This window comes from Vicugna pacos, chromosome 10, assembly GCF_048564905.1.
Source record: "Vicugna pacos chromosome 10, VicPac4, whole genome shotgun sequence".
NCBI lineage: Eukaryota > Metazoa > Chordata > Mammalia > Artiodactyla > Camelidae > Vicugna > Vicugna pacos.
Window position 1 is genome coordinate 8,827,730 of NC_132996.1, and position 14,796 is coordinate 8,842,525.

General features: G+C 36.6%; 1 long non-coding RNA gene across 2 annotated transcripts; it reads left to right on the forward strand.

Moving 5' to 3' along the window:
- Positions 1–1,228: 1,228 nt before the first annotated feature.
- Positions 1,229–9,626, forward strand: LOC140698925 (uncharacterized). 2 transcript variants are annotated; one of them, XR_012076936.1, is made up of 3 exons: positions 1,229–1,628; positions 6,468–6,636; positions 9,386–9,626. It is a non-coding gene; the product is annotated as an uncharacterized lncRNA (long non-coding RNA). The 2 variants fall into 2 exon arrangements; XR_012076937.1 differs by lacking the exon at positions 6,468–6,636.
- The last annotated feature ends 5,170 nt before the right edge of the window (positions 9,627–14,796 follow it).

A 14,796-nucleotide genomic window follows, 5' to 3' on the forward strand; every position in this document is an offset into this window, starting at 1 on the left:
TAAGTTTAGAGTCGATTAAGAATTGCTTTTCCTTAATTACTCTCTCCTGCAATTGTACAAATGTTGTTCTGCTGACTTGCAATATGACTGAGACCCTAGTTGGAAGAAAGTTGGCTTTAAATTAGACAAGAAGAGGAAACATTACTAGCGGGCTGGATTTGTTGTTTCAATCACTGAATAATCAGATAGTTGAATCACAAAATGAATCTCAGTGCTATGGAAGGTCCATTATTTCCTATTTTTTTAGCTAATTTAATCTAATTTATCCAATAGACATGATATATACATATATATGTGTGTGTGTGTGTGTGTGTGTGTGTGTTTTCTTCTACAGTATGCTTAGTGGTAAAATTCATGACATCTCTATGTTCATCTTGTAATAGGTGTATGCATTAGAAATATAGAAACATAAATACAATAAGAGACTTGTGGAAGACAAAAAAATAACAATTCAAAACTTTTGCTGTTACGATAAGTTCTCTTATCATCCTCAAGGATATATCTACCCAGAAGATAAATTATGTTATTTATAACTTGCTCTTCCTTACCCTTGTAACTAAGACCCTGTAATGATAGCCAAGGCAGAACTTCTTCACATTGACTCTGTCTCTATAAGGATATACTTAAAGGAGATCTGTGATTATCCTGTGCTAAATGCTAGGTACTTATCATGGCATTGGAGATACAAAATTAACTCTTGATTTCAAGGATAACATATGGGAGTTGTCTATGTAAAGAAATAGTTAAAGACTGATTATGGTGATCAAATAAAGCCTAATTAGTAATTAAATAGCACAATATAGTATGAGTGCTGTTAGTTACTAGAGCTGCATAACAAACCAGTCCTGAACTTAGTGGATTCAAATATTTACTTAGCTGATGAAAGTACAGTCTGGGCAGGGTTTGCTAATGACCACTCTCTGGCTCCACTCAGCATTTTCTGGGGACTGGAATCATCCAAAGTTGTCTGGTCTAGGAAAACTCAGGCAGCTGGGCACTGGAACAAGTTATCTCTCCTTATCTCTGTGAGGTCTCTGCACATAATCTCTCCAGCATGGCCACTTAAGGAAAGGCAAACTTCTATATCAGCTCAAGAGGCACCTCAGCATCCTAGAGAGAGCCAGGTGAAGGCCGATCACCATTTATGACCCCGTCTCAGAAGGCACGCAGTACCACCTCACTGTAGCCCAGCTTCCTGAGTGTTCCAAATTCCAGACCTCACCTCACAGTGGATGAGTGTTAATGTCACATCGTAAGAACACATAGACCGGGCTATTGCATTTGGAAAATGTAGTCAGCCACGGGGGCACAGAAAAGGGGGACTTATTTCAGACCGGGGAAGTCAAGGAAGTCTTCCAGCAGTGGGACTCAGAAACCCAGGCGCAGGATCCACCTGGGTCGCCCTGCTTCTAGAGACTCTCAATCCACCAAGCAATCCATTCTTCACATTTCCTCCTACATAAATTATCTGAAGTGCAAATTGGATGTCATGCCCATGCCTAACACCAAGCACTTGTATCTAAATTTCAAGAACCTATACCAGCACTACCACATAGAACTTACCGTGGTAATGGAAAATCTCTCTGCTGTACATTACGGTAACCACCAGCCTATTGAAGATTTCAAATGTGAGTATCACAACTGCAAACCGAATATTTAATTTTATTTAATGTAAGTTAATTTTAATTTATTTTCGATCCTTTTTAATTGAAGTATAGTCTATTTACATTGCTGTGCTGGTCTCTGGTATATAGCGTGGTGATTCAGTTATACAGACATACCCACATATATATATATTCTTTTCCATATTCTTTTTCATTATAGGTTACAACAAAATATTTTTATTGAAGTATAGTCGATTTACAGTGCTGTGTTAATTTCTGGTGCACAGCATAGTGATTAATTTATACATATACATCTCTTTTCATATTCTTTTTCATTATAGGTTACTACAAGAAATTGAATATAGTTCCCTGTGTTGTACAGGAGGACCTGTTGTTTATCTATTTTATATACAATAGTTAGTATCTGCAAATCCCAATTTATCCATCTACACCCCCTTTCCCACCTGGTAACCATAAGTTTGTTTTCTATGTCTGTGAGTTTGTCTCTGTTTTGTAAATAAGTTCATTTGTGTCTTTTTTTTAGATTTCACATACAAGTGATTTTAAATACGACATGTGGCTAGTGATTAACATTTTGAGTAGCATAGGCATTCTGAGATAAACTCCAAAGTCCTTAAAGTTATATTTTAAAATCCTTGTAACATCACAGTGCTGGGTTATTATTATTCTATTTTAAAGGCAAGAAAACTGAGGTTAAGGAGAAACAGTTTCTATTTAAGATGGTAGAGTATGCCTTGTAATGTGAAGATGTTATTTTAACCTAGATCAACGCAAGTACTGAGGACCTCTTTGCGCAACATTCAGTGCTAACATGAGGAAGCACTTTTACAGGGATCTTCTTTACTGGCAGCATTCTTTTCTCTAATGTGACATTTTACAACCTCACATACGCCAAGAGGTTGATCAACCATGAAAAAAAAATCAAGGTTGTGCTCTAATTCTCTTTGAACTATTGATGGTCTCTAAATGTTATTAATTTAAAGTCACCCCTGTAAGACTTTCTAAGTGATTATATTGTTCATAGTTCAGAGGCTTTGTATAATTTCTTATACCTGTGCAGTTGGTCTTAGGGATAATGCAATTTTAAGCATTGTTAGTTCCCTTTAGATTACCTCCCCTAAGCAAGGTAGGGAAATAGTCCCTTTAACAGACCTTTAACAATATGGTGATTTATAGATCCATCGTACTGCACAAACTTGAATATTCCTCAAAATAAAAACATTTAGCCAAATATTCTGACAGAATGCTAACATTACATATATATTATGTGAGTTCTAGTATATACATAAGAAAGACAATAACATTTATACTACCTTCAATTAACAAAATGAAGATACCAAATTGGTCAAAAGATCATATTAAGAGCAGACCTGGAAGAGATCTGACTATATTATATGATTACATAGTCTCTTTTTTGGCCCATATGATGTGATTCATATATTAGTCATCTTATTTTCAATTCATGCTTTTTTTTTTCACATTTTCTAGGTGAAAAAATGAAACTTGGCAGGCAAGATGAAAGGGAGCAATTAAGATTCTGTTTATTCCATGAGTTGTAATTCACAGTTCCTGCTGATTAACAAAGAGCAATATTTGAAAGGCTGACTGTTTTGATGTTTGTTTGCTACACATAGGATAAGAATAACTTCCTCCTATGTGTGGCTAACCAGTGAATGCAAAGCACTCATTTTTACAGAAGAGACTTATCCTGGGAAGAGCCATAAATCTTAATAACCAAATCTAAATGTCCCCTGCCATTTCCTCTTCACTGAGAATTCCCCTGTAGGATGGTAAGTGATCCAACCATGGAGGTCAGGCCACTGCTTCTGCATACTGGGTCCTCCAAGTGCCCGTGTCCCCTGGAGCACACAGTTGAGAAGCAGAGCATAAAGGGAACCAGAAGGCATTGGCAGCTGACGAAATTGGTGTCTCGGACTGGATTTTGGCTTTCCCTGCTGCACCCAACCTGAAAAGAAAGGAAATAGAAATGTAAATGAGATATACTCCAGTTAGGTGAATTTGGTGGACGACATATTATTTAATCCTGTATTCTTCCCACATTTTTTCAGTTCATGAAACTGAGTAAATATTGTGTTAATGACACAAATAAAGTATTGGTTCAGCTCTGCCATCAACTCAGTGAATCGTCTCACGCAAGTGATTTTACCTGGAGCCTCCTAGTCTGAATTTGTAATTGATGCCTAAATTATTGGCTTGTCCTAAGAAATAAATGGGTAATGTAAGTGAAATTGCTTGTTACTCTAACATAGTGCTTCTTAAACTTCAGTGAACACCAGAATCACCTGGAGAACTTGTTAAAAAGCAGTGCTTTCAAGCATTGTTCCAACATAAAGACAACCAACAACTTCAATTAATACCTTTCTATCTAACAGTAAAGTAATCATTATGTACAGGATTCAGGAAGTAATTTTTATTAAGAATAAAACAAAAATAGATTCAGTAAATATATTTAGTTTTTATAAATGGGTTACACCAAATATTACTGTATAGCATTAGTGTAGGTTTCTATATAACACTTGATAAAAAATTCTTATAACACTTGATAAAAAATAATGATTTGAGTTTATGTTTATGTAACTCTTGATTATTAAAGATGGGAACAAAGAAATTTTTTCTTTAGGAAATCCTAGGACGTAATTAAATAACCTGTCTTTAGATTTTAAAAAAATTTTATAGTAGTAGGTTGAGTAGTGTTTCCCTCAAATTCACGCCTACCTTGAATCTGAGACTGTGACCATATTTACACAGGATCTTTGCAGGTATAACTGAGTTAAGTATTGAAGTGAGATAATACTAGATTAGGGTGGGCCCTGAATCCAATGACAATACCCTTGGAAGAGACATAAAAGGACAGTGATGCAAAGACGGCAGTGAGTGCAGAGATTAGAGAGTCTGCAGGTCAAGAGACGCCAAGGATTGACAGCAATCACCACAATCCAGGAGAGAGACAAGAAAGAATCTCTCTCTCAGAGTCTCGAGAAGAATCAACCCTGCCAACACCTTGATCCTGGATTTCTGGTCTACTGACCTATGAGAGAATACATCTCTGTTGCATTAAGCCACCAAGCTTTTGGTAATGAGTTATGGCAAGTTTAGGAAATTAGTACATCATAGTAGGTATGGAAACAGACATATGTGAACTTTAAGGTGTTTGACCTCTATTTCACTTAATCCAGTAGATTTTTGCAGGCAGGAATTCTCAGCAATGTTTTGAATCCCGTTGGAAAAGGGCAATGCTTTCACTGGTCATTATCTTGTCATTGAATGACCTCCCACTTCTTTGCATTCAGTTTCCGCTGTCACTTTATTATGACTTCTTGTAATTCTTTGGTTTACTCTCACTTTCCACTTTGCCCTTCTGGTCCTCCTTAAACTCTTCATTCCGCTACTACTTTTCCAAAAGCAAAAGTCATGCACGAATTGTCTTTCCTTTTTCCCTCCTCCTCGTGAAGCACAGACTGGGCTTTCTATCTCACATAGCTGGCTCTACCACTGAGTAGCTCTTGTGCTTTCTGTCTCTGCCCAAGCATGGAAACAAATCTGCGTGCAGACTTTAGTAGGCTGAGTAGTTTGTTAAAAACCAACCAACCACTCTAACCACACGTGCATGTACACATACACATACATAGACCTGTGTGCCTCTCTACATTCAGAACGACCATTTTCACAGTATGCCTGCTTTAACTTTATTGTTATGATACCCTGCTTGTCAAAGATCCAATCAGTTCCTTCGCACAGCTACTCTACCAGCAAGAGAATAAAGAAGAAGAGACTTTAACATTTGCTAATTGACATAATGCTGGTTCAACTTGGGCTACAAAATAGGCAAAATTACAATTCTCAACTGCTCTACTGGATAGCAATTACTGAACACTTCACAGTCACGTCAAAACTGTCCTTCCTGGTGTGCTGTCAATACTGAGTCCCATCTGCATCCATCAGAAGTGGGTGATTTATGCTATTTTAATTAGTTTATAAAGAATTCATAAAAGAATATATCTGCCCACCAAGACCTGAAAACTGAATTCCTCCAGCTTTAGATTTACCGTTTGTCTTTTCCCTCATATTTTTTTTCATCCCTTTAAGGAATGAGTAACTATTCAAAGAGTTTAGCGTATTCTCAATTTAATCTCCATTTAACTTTGTGATTATGAGTCAAAGCAATAAATGTACTGATTTTTTCTGAATTGGACATAGCGATAAATAACCTTTATCAGAGCATCTTTGATATAGCCAGGGTTGCATTACATTGTCTGGACATATTTAGACTGTCTTTCCAGTGTCTAAACCCTCCAAAGATCCCAACTTACCAATTTATTTATTTAGTAGTACATGTACTCATTTTGCTCTTTAAAACACACACACACACACACACACACACACACACGCACATAAAATATCTCAGGAGCTTCAGAAATAGTTAACATACAGCACTCAAGTTGCCTACATTCTAGTACAGAAATCCCAAGATGTCATCTGTGAGTTAAATCCCACTCACAAACCTGTTTGTTTTATCTGCAGTGTGTTTGTTTGTGTTTTAAACTTTCATTATAATGGTTTTCAAAATTTAGCAATTGACCGTTTTCACATAATTCAAAATTCTGACTTCTCTTGACAAATCAAAATATCCTAGACACTGAGGCTTCCTGTAAGTTCCTGCCAGTTTAGCAAATCTGCAGAGACTTTGCTCATAGCTGTGAGCACAATTACTATTACCTACAAGAATCACCGAATAGAAAATACATTTGTGATGACTTTTTTGTTTCACTTTGTCTAGGCTGAACTTTACTTTCCTAGAACTCTCTTCCCTGTATTTTTCAGCTAGGGCAGGCTACAGGAGAAATGTTTCTGTGGGAGATCTGGAGAACAAAAGGGAAGCCACAGACATTGTGCAGCTCACCTCTTGACTCATTTGGTGTGAATCAGCAACTGGGAACAATTGTTCCGCCATCTTCTGTATCCTCTTCAGCTTCTCCAGGGCCTGGGCCAGGTGTGTGTTTCGCTTTGTGTTGTATGTCAGTATCAATGATCTCTCAATAAAACTCTAAGGGAAAAAACTAATTAAGAAAACCAAAAAAAAAAAAGTACACGCATATAAACAAAACATATCCCGTACAACTTCAGAGTGTTCACAGAAAGCAGGTGGAATTCCATGGAATCTGGACTAATCATCGATGCTCTAGAGGGGAAACCGGTTTTAAGAAACACCAAGAGCATAATTTCAGATCAGAGAAATTTCAGTGGGAGAAGAAATCAAAAACCAATAGAAATTAAAAAAAAAAAACAACTCTGTACACTGGTTGTATAAACCTTACAACCAGTAAAGTTCTGGGACACCATGTCCTCAAGCTCTCATTGTGGCCCTGTGGAAACAATCTCTGAGATCATGATGACTCCAGGATAAAATTGTATATAAAGGATTCACTCTATAGACCACTATATCTGTGAGGTACAGTCTAGGTGAGCCCAAACTTCTACTTGAGGATCCATAATTTTACTATCAGCCACCGTACACTTGACTCAAGTTGGGATCTATTGGTTTTACGCACAAAACAAGGAGAAATTGCTCTACTATGTTTCACGCACAGGTTTGCTTTGGCACGTACCCAGAAGTGTTCTGAGCTTCTGCTGGGGCACCCGCTCACTATAGCATCCCTCTTTCTATAAAAAGCAATTAGAAGGATAGTTTCACTTTGGGACTAATCACACATTTTACTTGGTATTCTGGGGAGTAACTTAAATTAAGAAACACCTTAATCTTTGACTGTTGTCTACAGAGATTACTTACTATCATTCTAACATCATCCAAGACTGCAGCTTGAAATTGACTTTTTTCTTAGCAAAAAGGTCAGCTTCAAGGTTCATGGTTTTTTTCCTGGTTGTTTGTTTTTAAGTTGATGGCGCCAGTATAGTGGCCTTAGTGGGCTGCTCTGGACCCACAGCCTGCCTTTGATCTCTACAACATGTGAGTTTCCTACCTCCTAATTCCTCTTCCTTTGCCATCCTCTGGGATCCGTGCCTGGAATAACTCTTTCATCCATAGATTTGATTTTATGTTCCCAGTTATGCTTGTTCATGTTGTGTTTGTAATTTAAACTTCCTAGAGGCTCAGTATGACATGTATACTTTTCTAGGCAGAAAATTCCTACCTTTATTGGAAAGCCAGCCTTATGGTCCGTCATGGTGGAAACTGCCCTGCTATGAAAATAACAATCTAATATCTGAACTATATTTGGTTAGCTCCATTCTTGCCATTGCACTCGCATCAACCTTATTTCAAAAAATATATGTCCTGATTAGTTATCTCATTCCAGCAAGGGAAGCAATAGCAATGCTACTGGGTTAATGCAACAGAAGCCTCTTTATGTAATAGAAATTCAAATAAGAGTGAACTGGATGGCCAGTTTCTGTGAGGTATAATATAGGTCAGTATCATCCAGGCCATTTGGCATGTGAGCTTTTGAAATCTTCTTGACCTTCATTTTCCTGCAGTTTAACTTTACTTTGGCTGAGGCTTTTAGACCAATTGGCAAGATAATTCAGATCAAGGTCGTCTTTGGAATAACTAATCTTTCCTGACTTGAGGTAAGCCTTAGTTACTTTCTCTCAAAGGCACACTATTAAATTCATCATTTTTTCAGACTCACCATGTACACTCCTAAACACACTCAAATAGATCTCCCTACACACATACATTGTTATATAGCTGTTTCATCTTTTCATAGATAACCAAAATATTAATTTGCAAACTGTTGCTTAGCTTTTATAACCAAGGGTTGGCTCTTCTGGGTTTGGGATAAATTCCATGATGTCTCACAGTATCAGAATAGGTAACCTGGAGAAATAGAAAATCCTTAATGATAGTGAGCGTAGCATGAAGAGATTCAAAAACACAGATCCACACTCTCCCATTATTTTATGGAAAAGGAGGGTGGACGTGGGTATTGCTGGGCCAACAGTGTGGTTCTGTGTTCCAAAGGAAGAACTTTTTTTTTTCTTGTCAGTTTTTTTTCTTTCTTCTTGTCAGTCCAACATGAATGTGGATTTGTCAATAGTGTAATACAATATTTGGTGTCAGTCTGGATTTTATAGGCCAGGTGACTATAGGAGTTATCAACAGACTTCAGCTACCAAGCATCTAGAGACCCCAAGGCCAATGGGATTTTGCAGTGCCTTTTGCTGAGACAAGCTTGTGGATGGGAATGGGGACCCCCAAGGATCAGGGAAGGTGAGCTTGGATATAGCATTTCCTTCTGCTGGGTAGGAAAGACTTCTTCTACAAGTGTGTTTGGGCAACTCAAAAGAGCTCCAAGAAACATTCTCAGACAGTTCTACTAGTTGCTCCACAATTTCCTGGGCAAGCATATTATTATTTAATCATTGTGATGATGATTAAAGCCCTCACTGAAGCCTCACTGCACCGTTATGAGTGGTCCTTTCTGCAGTAATGGATATGTGTTTGAACCATGGCATAACAAGGGTGCCTTCAATTCTCCTGGTATCTACCTTGGATATTGTCCAAGATAAGCTCACATTAAGCCGACTACTCACTGTGAATTTTCATTATATAAAGAGGATCCAGGTATACTAATTTTAACCTATCTGATCTTATACCCAGGTGGACAACACTTTTTTCACACTGAATTTTCTAGCCAGAATTGAAGCCACAAAGGCTAACTTTCTTTTTATATACATGGACGTAATGTTTGGTATTAATTCATTCACTCTGTATTTTCCAGATGCTCCAGATTTGTGCCTGACATTGTGAGTGGGGATGGAAAAACAAAGAATGCATATGTCCTACGTTACTTATTATTAGAAACCTAAGCAGCCTGAATTTTGGGACATGCAAAACTACGTTCCGAGTTCAGCACTTTGAAGGAGATTATTCACGTTTTGAAGATCCATCACAAAATTGCATTTAATTTTTGTTTTTATTGAAGTGACTGTACTTCAATAAAAAGTTGACTTTGGAGCTTATTTTAAGCCAAAGTAATGCTACTGACTAGTATTTTTATGATTTCGGATTTTACCCAAAGCAGGCATATTTCAGTTTAATACACTGTTTGAAGAATTATATTGAGGTTTTGTGTAAAAAGTCTTTCATGAATTTTTATTGTAAGACCTGTGACTATGCAAATACGAAGCACTGACAGTATTCAAACGTTCAACTAGGGGATTAACATATATAAAATAATACATTTTGAACAAAAATATTTCATGTAAGGAAAGCTAGACACATCAGAAGTTATGAATAAAACATCAAGTAATAATATGCAACTACTGATTGACAGTCATAGGAATTTTTATATGTCTACTGTGAATGAAACTTTAATGATGACATCAGAATATCTTTTCACATTTCACCTGTAAACATGCTGTAAAATTAAAGCTCTATTTGAAAGCTATGTGTAACTACTTAGTTTTTCAGCAGTGGAGTGACATTATTATCCTGGTGTTAGAATAGTCAATCTATAGTCAAGGTGAAAGACTGATTCATGGAGCAGAAAGCATTGTACTGGTCCAAACAATCTCTTTTTCTCCTACTCAACACCTAATTTGCTAAAATGTATCTTTTGTTGCTATTCTATGAACATAGGACAGTGTGTTAGGGATTAACCTTAACATTGGTATCAAAGTTTTGACCAGATAGCATATAGTTTAGGTTTTGTAGGCCATGCTGTCTCCATCCTAACTATTTAACTGTCATTATAGTGCAGAAGTGGCCGTGGACAGTATGCAAATGAATGAGCATGGCTGTATTCCAGTGAGATTTCACTTACTCAGGCAGGCATCTTTCCAAAGCACTGTAGTTTGCCAATCCTTAGTAGAAATTCCTTCTAGTCGAAAGCCAGTACGTAACGTTATTACTGGGATTTAGAACCCCTCTGTCTTAATGTACCTAATGGTCTTAGAGAAGATATGTGATGTTTACCATGAGTTATCAACCATTTCCGTTTTATAATGCTGGCAATATGAACAGTTCTCAAGTTGCCACTTTGCTCTGTTTTAGCACTTAATATTCAAGCTGGTCATTTCTAAACGGAGGAATTGGAATTGTTAAAATATAACATGCTACCTCAACTAGGCGAAATATTACTGAGCTAGTAAATATATAATAACAGAGAAACAGGTTAATTTTGTAAAAAAAAATTGAAATTTTAAATTACAAATTACAATTACAAAAAAACGCAAACTTATAGGAGAACAAGGATTTACATCTGTGGAAAAAAAAGTCATCAAGTATGTAAAAACTGTAAAGTAATAATAAAATTAATCAGAAATTAGTATTTTTTCTTAGGAATCTTCTTTAATATTATTGCTATAATATTTGTTAAATAAAATGCTCTAAAATTAAAAATAGTTCCTTGAAATCTAAGGAAGTTTTTAATAGAAATGAACAAATCTTGGCAAAGAAAATATTTTTGGGGGGGAGCAGAGGATAAGAGAAATTACAAAAGAAGACTGGTCAGTATCATGAAACAGGATTACACATGACCCTGATACTGAGATTTGGTATAGCTTATGAACTAATATGGTTCTTTTCTACTTACAAGATTTAGAAATAACTTGACCAACTCTTTGTCCTATATATCTATCTTCACTTATGGAAGGAACATAAGAGAATTATCTATGCTCTGTGTTTAAATCTTACACTGATTCCATTTGCTTAGAATAGTTTGTTGCATCAATAGTTGTTACAGTCAATAAATAATGGTAATCAATGTCATGTGTTGTGCTTCCTCATTAAGAACACACAGGCAAGGAGACACATCTACACTGTGAATCTCTGTTTCCCTACACATCACTTTCACTGCAAAGCTAGCAAACTGTCCCTGGTAAGTATTTCTCAAATGTGAGTGGCTGAGATTTTAAGAAAATGAACCTGGAGTGTATAGGGTGAGTGCATTAGTGCAGGGAATGCCTATGGTTAAGGAAGTCCTGCTTCTATGATAATGGTGAAGACATACAATGATGAAGGTATGACTGAGCATCCAATCAGCAGGAAGGAAAGGGAGGCATGATGTGTGTGTCGGTGCAAGACAGTATCAGAGGGGTGAAGAGAAGCAATAATTAGAGGAATTAAATTCATTTTCTTGCCAACTTAAAGTTTTAAAACAATATTCATACAAGGTTAACAGAAAGGAAAACAGTAATAAAAAATATTAGAAACAAGTTAAAATGTTACATTTTTCCATAATTAGAATACAGGTGTTTTTCTTCTTTTCTCTCCTTTTAATAGTGAGCACACATTCTTATAAGGGAAAAATACACTTTTAAAAAAACTTCAGTATGCCCCCTCATCTCTGTTTGTCTTCTAAAACCAGTACACCTATCTATTTTCTACATAAAATGCTCACCTAATGTTTAAAGACCTAAAGATATTTTATGTGGAGCAAAAATATATTGGCATTTATTTAAACATCTTATGTGGAGCTTTCAAATTTCTTCTCAGATGGAGTATTACCCTTGTAATTTTGATAGGGGAATATAAAATATAAGAATATTTAAGTTTATTCCTCATTGTTCAAAGCTTGCCTCATAAACCTACTTTTCTGCTTTATCCTCTAATACTCTCATTGACACATTTAATTTGGTTTTTATTATTCCCATTCAACTGGAAGTAGATTTCTTAAATAATGAGCTTGGACATTTAGCTGAAGAAATTTCCAAGAAAATGGTTCAAAACTGAAGTTCTAACATCCAGGACATTATTTGGAGGCAGGGTCTTTACAGAGTTAATCAAATTAAAATGAGGTTATCAGGATGGGTTCTAAACCAGTATAACTGGTGCTCGTATAAAAGAGGGAGATTTGCACACAGGTACACCCACAAAGAGAGGGTCCTGTAAACATGTTAAGTGGTCACCTACAAGCTAAAGAGAAGCCTGGAATAGATCCTCCCTTCACACCCCTTATGAGTAACCAACCCTTTTAACACCTTGACTTTGGATTTCTATCCTCCTGTATCACGGGGTAACAAATTGTCGTTTAAGCCACCCAGTGTGCGTTACTTTGTTACGGAAACTAGCGAGCTAATGCATGTACTGAACCAGTTTTACAAGTGAAAGGGGAAAGGAATATGGAAATTCAATTACCTCTCTCGGAAACGCTGAATCTTCCAACCACTGTGTCTGAGATCCCTTGCTCATTCGACCTTTTTGACTTTCCTTCAGACCGGCATTACTCTGGGAGTTGACAATCTTCGTATTTAAGTTACGTTGGAGCTTGGAGACAGTACAGATGTAAGCAGGACCCACAATATTGCCATGCATCCTGGCTCTACCACCTCGTATTGGAGGGTATCATTTTGCAAGTTATTTACTGTTTTCTGCATCAGTTTCCACATCTTTAAAATGTATATAGTAATGGTTTAACTCCTAACACTCTAATAGAGAATTAAATGAGAATCTAAGGTAAAGGCTGAGCATGGTTTTCTTTTATGCCTCTTATTTTTGCCCTTTATTTTACTCTCCTGGAAGAGATTCAAATCCACTTCTGTAGCTCTTGCTCCTGGTAAGCAGTAGAGTACGGTGGTTAAGAGCATGGGCCTTGGAGAAGGTGAACCAGGGCTTAAATACAAGCTTTGCTCCTTGCTTGGTTTGTGATCAACGGTAAATCACTGAATGTCAGAATTGCTGTGGAAATTAGATAAAAATGATTATAAACTGCTCAGCCAGGATGCTTGGCACAGAATATGTATTCAATATTTAGTAAATATTATGGGTACACCCCAGGCTTTGCTCCACAGTCAGCAATTTCTTCTGATTCATCGTATCATTGTGTACAGAGCTGTGGCCAGCTCTTCTCACTGACTTTATTTTTCACATCTCTCCCACCCTGGCTCATTTACTTCAGGCTTTTCAAAAATCTCATGATGAAAAATCATTTCTCTTCCTATTTGTCTGTCCTGGTTTTTCATTGTATCAAAAATAAACCACAAGTTCTTAGCTTTCAAGCCCCCGTCTCTGTTCGTATCTGCCTGTCTCCAGAATCTCACAATTTCCTGGATTGATACCACGTCTCAAGTGTGCGTACTTTCTCATAGACTTGATTTCCTCCTCCCATATTTTTTCCCTCTATTAATTTTCATACTGTTGTATTTTTGCATAGCCTCCTACTTATCAATCATTTGACAGTCTTTCCTATTCCAGGAGCAGTTTGAATGGATTTCTCTCAGAAGTGCCCTTTGAGGCACATTACACGGATGGATTTAGAAACTTCTGTTTCTTCTGTCATGTGTTATGTCACCCTTTTTAATATTTAGCCTTAAATGCTTTCGGATCAGCTTTATAAATGTTTTGGATTTAGATGTTTTTACGGGCTGATTTGTGTTTCCCCTCCACATTTATGTATTGAAGTCCTAACCTCCAGGACCTCAATACGACTGGTGTTCTTATAAGAAGAGGAGATTAGAACCCAGACATACATAGGAAGGACCAGAGGGAAGACTGCCATCTATAAGCCAAGAAAGGAGGCCTCAGAAGAAACCAACTCGATGACAACTTGGTCTTGAACTTCGAACCTCCAGAACTGTGAAAAAATAAATGTCTGTGTTTAAGCCACTCAGTCTGTGGTAATATGTCATGGAAACCCTAGCAAACCAATGCAAATGTTTTAATGAATTTATAAAAAATAAATGATTTTTTTCTAGATAAAACGTTACATTTAGTTTAAAGGTATAGCTGTAGAATGATGGTAATCATTATCTGCCTCCAGTCAGTGGGCAGTGCACTTGGTTCCATGAAAAAATCAAACTTAGAATATACAGAATTATCTTGATTATTGCTGCTCCCAATTTCATTTGTATTTTGTGTTTAGATGGAGGCTTCTCAGTTCATGGTGTCTCCCCTTAAACTAAGGAGCTGTTTGTACTATTAACTGAAGACCAGGCCTCAAAAGACCAAATTTGAATTATTCAATACTGTTGATGTTGAAGTAAATAAGATGAAAAAGTTTAATAAGATATTTTGGAAGAATTTTCAAAAATGTCAACAATATTATGTTACCCAATCAGTACATAAAACCTGTCAAAGATGGAACACTAAATAAAAAAAAATGGAATTGATGAAGTATATGGAAATACACAACCACAAAATTTAGAAAATATTTTAGAAAAGGGGATAATGGCATTTCTTCAGTGCTTAGCT